This window comes from Bombus affinis, chromosome 3 (genome assembly GCF_024516045.1).
Source record: "Bombus affinis isolate iyBomAffi1 chromosome 3, iyBomAffi1.2, whole genome shotgun sequence".
NCBI lineage: Eukaryota > Metazoa > Arthropoda > Insecta > Hymenoptera > Apidae > Bombus > Bombus affinis.
This window is the reverse complement of record NC_066346.1, coordinates 11,345,971-11,352,836: the sequence shown is the minus strand read 5'-3', so window position 1 is coordinate 11,352,836 and position 6,866 is coordinate 11,345,971. Positions and strand designations below refer to the sequence as shown.

Genomic DNA, 6,866 nt, shown 5'->3' with positions numbered 1-6,866 from the left:
TATGAACCTGTGGTCTACTAGTCGTGATCGATGATGCGTTTCGTTTGGTTAACTGTCTATTTCAATCGGACGTAGATTCTTATGTTTAGACTTTATTTTCAATCGTGGTATAGATTCCTCTAGACGAGAGTTCCTAGGATGTGTTATCACACGATTATAAGATACTTTTTCACTGTATGTATGTTTGTAATCTATTTTTAATTTAAGGTGATTTATATAACATTAAATGATCCTTCCAGATGAAAATTCCTAGGAAATGATATTAAAGATTCGAGGTTGACTACCGAGATAAATCTATAAAATATCTTTGTTCAATTGTAGGATTTTTTACGTTTACATTTTGTGTTTAATTTAAGCGGAAATCGAATAATTTCTCTAGACGAAAATCCCTAGGAAGTGGGATGATATTAAAGATTCAAGATAGGCTATAAGATTACAAAACACCTCTGATCGATTGTAGGAATTGCGAGATTACCACTGTTATCGTAAGAAATTTATATCTATCGATCCAACCTCCGAAAGCTCATCCTTGTCTCAACCGCTCTTAGTAGTCACGTCGCCGGAATACGCAAGGACCTCCTGACTGATATTCAACTCGATCAATACCCCTCACCTTCCTCGACGCTATTACCAATATTACCACAACAAATATATCTATTCGTAATTCCATCGATCTATTGACCCATCTACAGGATTCTCGTGTCTAAAAACCACGAATCCTCATCCTAAATCAACAACTCGCCGGTATACGACTATGAAAGTACAAATACTTCAGCGAATCCGCGCAAGGCATTATTTTAACATTATATCGAAACAGGCCGTTAAAGTTTATAGTTACAGTAGATGTGTGTTCTAATGAACTGCCGTTCTATTTATCTATCTAAAGAACATTTGAAAACCGAAATTCATGCACTCATAACGATCTATAGCAGACTCTACATTTTTGTTGAGATGAAAACAATAGACCAGCAGAAAAATCATTGTCGCATTCCATGATCATTCCTTTTCATCCGACTAAATATACTTTTTATCATATATACATGCATATATGTAAATCTATATATAATGTATATCTTTTATATATACATGAGTAAGACACATAAATATATACATTTTTTCATTAACGATCAATAAATAATAATCGGTATATATTAATCGGCCATTTGTTTTTCCGACATGGAAGTCTGGTCCCATAAGTTAGAATTTAGATGAGTCAGGGAGTCTACTTTATACATGTACTTACACATTCGATTGCTCTGACGTGTTCGTCAGAGCACGCATCGTCAGTAAACATAACTTAACGCGGCTAAGCAGCCGAGTAAAGGAGCGGGGTGACGGGGAACGGCTCATCGGTCGGCGAGTTTCTCTCCCCGTTCAATTTTCCCGGATATCCTTTCACGCGGTCCGCGGACGAGCGATCGTCCTTCCACGACCCAGGTCCAGAGTGCGTTCGAAGCTGTCGAGGCTGTCTGTCGAAGGGAAGTCGGTACGGTGAGAGGCGAACACGAAGGCCTCGTGCGCCACGGGCCACGACGAGGGGCGTCGAAACCGGAAGTGGTCTATCGAGGACGGGAGTTGCCGTGGCAACCGCGATCTGCTTTAACCCCCGGTCGATCATCGGTCTTCCGCGTCATTCGAAAGCGGTCTATTATTCGGGGTCGCTGCATCCTCTGTTGCACACAGCCTCCTCGAGCGCGAGCGAGTTGAACCAAGGCTCGAAGGCAGCAGCAGGCTTGAACCTGTACGTTGTGTTTGTGCCACCGATGAGCAGCCAGCCAACAAGAGAGAACGCGATAGGATACGCGACTGCACATAGCTGAGCCGAACGGTGCCGAACTCGACCGAAGCGACCCGGTGACGAACGACCGAGTCCGAAATCTCGCGACGCGTTTCACCGTGTTACGACGTCGCGTTGCGCTTACAGCAGGGCCGTCTAGAGCCGCGCTGCCAACGACGATCTTATCGGGCCAATTGTTTGACTTTGTGTTGCCTGCTGCTGCTGCTTGCGACACATAACACGCCAGTCGACAAGCATGACTACTACACGAGATTTTTCATGTGCCTGATCTGTCGAGGATTCTGTCGATCCTGTTTTACCCCGTTGCCAGTAAACACCGTTCTTAAAGGGAGAAAGGTATTCGAATCAAAAGATTATCGAGGTAAAAATGCAGATCGAGATTTATTAAAGGGTAAATATTGTGCACGATCAATACGTATCGTATTTTTACATCGATTGATTCGAACGCAATCGTTCAACGACCAGTTACGATGTAGTCTATGCTGCGCATGCGCCAGGAGCGGATCAATCGTGCCACAAACCTGTTAACGTCGATTGCTTCTCTGAGAAATTAATCTACTCGCTGCTCCTGATTCTTGGTGCTTTCTTACGTGTGAAACGGTCCGTGCAGAATCTTCGGTACTTTCACCCGCTTTTTGAACTGGAACATAGACCGGACAATCGAAATCCCACGTCCTTCAAAGTTCATTAAATAATTTTATCGGCATCCAAAATCTACAATGTTAATTAGTATGTACAGACATCAAATGGTTCACAATAGGCTGACTGGAGTACAGAGATAGGGGAATCAGTTAACAAAATTCGATTCACGAGGATGACTCATTTGTACCGATCGCCGGAGGTCGTGAAGGGCGACGGAGTTCCTTGATCCAACACTGTGCGTGTGTTTGTACCGTGTAGTGATGGATTCAAGATACTTCCAGTTGCTTCGACATAAGCAACCTTTGACTCGCTCCAAACGTTATTTGTAATCCCTAAATTTAAATTGTAAATCTTACAGAATCCAAATACCTCGCAATAAATCTCGAGCACTTTTCAACTACTCTTTCTTTCAAAATAAGTGAGTTTCTATTCATGCCAATAGAATATAGTTTCAACACAGAGCGGATATACAACCACCGCTGTATATCATTTTCCTCAACCCTAGTTAGTCACCCTGCCCTATGTTATTGACCAGAGTCTCGCAGCCCGTAACAAACGGCATTCCTCACCGAAAACATCGATCTATTCAAAGACATAACCCTCGTCATAACTTTCGCCTAACATACCACTTATCTCTAATTTAAAATACTATGTTGTATTTATACATTATAAAACGTTTCTGTATATCTTTGAAATTTAAAGGATGAGAATGATTTTGTCCATAAAACGGCTCGAAAACTCACGAGATACAGAATGAAACTGGCATCGGTGGTGTGGCGTGTGTATTGTGCACGATGTGTGGGTTCGCGTTGTGTTGTTGTAGGAATGCTGTCGGCAGCCGGCAGCAGGGTCGCCCACTGTTACTCGTCGGGACTCGCTTTTGCTGCCTCTCTGCCCTTCCTGCGCTGGCCGGCTCGCTCGTTCGTTCGATTCCGTTTTAAAACTATATTGCCGTGGCCCCTTTGTACTTGCGGCCACTCGGCCCTCGCCGCTGTGTGCGTGCCTCTCCGTGAACGTATGTGGCACCGTGTGCGCACGTACGTGGATCGTATTACATATTTGTCCAGAGGAAGAGCGGAGGTCTCGTTCGTCGTCGTGTCGTCGCGGTCTTGCCTTCGTCGCGCTTCTCACCGCGCGATACGCCAACTTTCTCGCGTGATTTCGAACGGCCACGAGCGTGCGCCGTGCACTTTTTCTAGCGATGGCGCTGACGACTCGATCGGGAACACCTCGAAACCTCTCGACGTGTTTCTTGGAGCTTGTTTCACGTTGGAATTTAATTTATGATCGGAACATAGAAAATCATGTTGAATACAGTACGTACGGTTGAAAAAGAAAGACTTTTCCGTACTTATGGGACAAAGGTTGTACATAGGATTATGTTCTAAAATTTTGCGGAGAAGTTATTTCACGAGTGACAATGGTGACGCTAGTAGTCACGATGCATCCTAATCCTGACAAGTATTAGACTATGAGTACAATGGATATGTCTTTTGACAAACTGTTACCGTAACGAATGAAGCGCTTGAAAAACGAAACGAATGAAGCGCTTGAAAAACGAAACGAATGAAATGTGGGAAGGCTTATAAAAGTATTGAAGCGCTTGTAGACGCTTTTATAAATATTTGTATTATGTATGTTATATAAAACATTTTGAAGTTTGATTGTATTGCTAAAGTTTAAAACAAATCAGAAAATGTATATAAAACCTATAAGATGCCACAGCCTAAGAAGGGTTAAATGTAATTTACGATTAAATAAAAAAGAAATGCAGGCGTAGCAATTTCAATTAATCATATGAGAATTGCAGGTAACGTTAAAGTCTGTTCAAAATATCACAGGTTATTCCAGCAATTATTCTCACGATTATTCCAACGGATAATTTCATGTGACGCGTGAAGCGAGCGCTCTTATTTGTCTCGTCCAGCGGTTGGCGATAGACGGCGTCATTATCTCGAGCGACGCCAGCGATAACACTGTCGAGTGCGTGGAAACTACCACACGTTCGTACGCAAGCCGGTATTAAACGGTTGGCCAAGCCAGAGGAAGAAGCGGAGGGACGAGAGTCCTCTCACGGCAATACTTTCTCGGCGAATTTTTTTCGTTTAACGAAAATACCGCGCCTCATGTCAACGTACTCTTCCCAGTTCGAGTCATTGCTTTCCAACTTCCTCTATCCCCACTTCAGCGCTCCCAATTAACCAACATCGCCGCTTATCTCGGTGACAGTCCGTTCGATTACAAAACGCCTAAGCATAAAAACGACCATGTTTTACCTGGAGGTGTTGTTACAGTCTCAAACAGGCTGATCGAAGGCCTAACTTAAACAGTAACACAGTTCAGGTCCACCACCTGAACACGGGTCGGTTGGTCGATTTAGAAACAAAGTCAAGTTTCGTGCCTACTTCTCTGTCGAATTCTAGGGGATTCCCAAGAAACGCTCTCTGGGAAGGTTGTAGGTCCAAAAGGAGGCAAAGAGTGTGAGACTCTACTCTTCGGTAAGGTCTTCGGCTTCGGGATTAAGCTCCGTCCCTTCTTCTTGCCCTTCTCTGGCAACCTCTCTTTCCCTCTCGAACACTGTCGGCTCTTTCCACGAAACTCATCACCGTTCAACGGGCTTTATCCCGGCTTGTTTGCCTTTTCTTTCAACCGTCCGGGCTCCTTTTCTTTTTCTCTCTCCGCGCCTCTGTTCCTTGTCCTCCGCAAGGCTCCCTCTCCCCCTTAACTTCTCTTCCATCCTTATCCCTCTTTCTCCGTCTCTCGTCCGTATCATCGACTCCTTCTTTCTCCGTCGTGCTTACAGTTTCTCCCGCACGCGCAACCTTTTGCCGAATGGCGTGCCTTACGGCGGGCCACGGCAGGTCTCTCTCAAGACTACTCAAGAGTCCGCCAAGGGAACCACCGTGGCTCCTCCGTTTTGGTCTTGGTCGTTTTCAGTGGCGTAGCCCGGCCACGTTCTCGATAATCGGTCGAGAGTCCTACCGACTCGCTCTTCTTCTTCCGACCCTTTTCGACAGACCACTACCTGCCACCTGCCTCTGCCGAAAACGCCTATGTCGAGCAACGGCGAATCGATGGATCGGAAAATATCGACCATTCACGATTTTCATAGGATTATAACCCATATCGATCGACTAGGCTCTGTATAAATGAGATAAAAACGCCTGTTCAAGTTTTGTGGAATTCCGAGAATTCACAATTCTGTGATATTTAAACGTAGAGAATTATTTTTCTAAAATATTAATTACAAAGTTTCTCTAAGAATAATTACTCATTAACCCTTCGAAGATTACTCTTTTTTAGACTTCGGGAAAGATTTCTTTTTAGTAGGTTTTACTATTTACAAATGTCAGTACTAGAATTTCATCAGTTTTCTCGTGGCCGTAGCCAATTGTTCGCGTGCACCTGACACGAGATGCTACGGACGAGATTTACGAAAGATCCGCGGCTATCGACGCGGTTGCGCGGCCCTCTCGGTCGGAGCCCTCTGGCGTAACGAGTAACGTGGCCTGCGAGATCCCCGAAGGGGATTCACGGATCTTCTTCTTCTTCTTCTTCTTCCTCTTCGTTCTTTCCTGCCGCTGCCGATGCTTCCTTCTTTGTCGTTTTGCATCAGACGATGCGAATTAAATTGGAAACATGTATGACGTTGGGTAGGTGTAGCGTTCCCGAGGCCGTGGCAGGTGGCCGCCACGATCAAACGTTTCCTACCCTGCTGGAGCGATTCCGGGAATGGTCTGTGTGGTACCGAGGATTCGAATGAAAATTTGGAGAGTGGTCGGCTGAAGTATGAGTCTTGATTAGTTAGTTGTTAGCTTGAAATCGTTTCAAAAGTCGACGAGTTTTTTCATTCCTGGATGTATCCACCATCGCTTTAGTAGTTTTGTTGTGTATTCTATGGTTTCGGAATTACTATGAACTTCAATGTTTGATAGGTGGCTTTGAGCTGTGATTTTCCGTTTACTTTTTTTTTTTTCTTTGATTAATTTAATGTGCATGATTCATTTAACGTAACTGTTTCTGTGATTGGTGCAATATATTTTTTATAAACTGGATTGATTTTATTGATAACTTGCTTATAATTTATTTCTTTACGATTTTGAGGCGAAACATATTTTTTCACTTTCCCTACAATCTTAGGTGTTGTATTTTTACTTTTTTACCAATCTTTGAGCTATCTGTGAACTATCTTTAAGCTTTATTTTTAAGCCTAAGAGTTTTTTCCCATTTCTAATTATACCGTATTAAAATACAACTTTCTAGTCATAAAATAACACTAAAAATAAAAAATTAGTAATAAGTTTTTTCCAAGTTTTTTTCCAGGATTGAGAATTCTTAGAACGATAATATTAATGAGAGGTCTTGACAACAAATCGAAGTATGTTAGTCAAGATGCTATTACATCCTTAAATTGATTCAGGGATGC

General features: G+C 43.3%; 1 protein-coding gene across 3 annotated transcripts in view; it reads right to left on the bottom strand.

The window, feature by feature from the left end:
* Positions 1-6,866, bottom strand: part of LOC126914646 (centrosomal protein of 290 kDa-like) — a 170,263-nt gene that overhangs the window by 13,010 nt on the left and 150,387 nt on the right. The gene's annotated exons all lie outside the window — the stretch shown is intronic.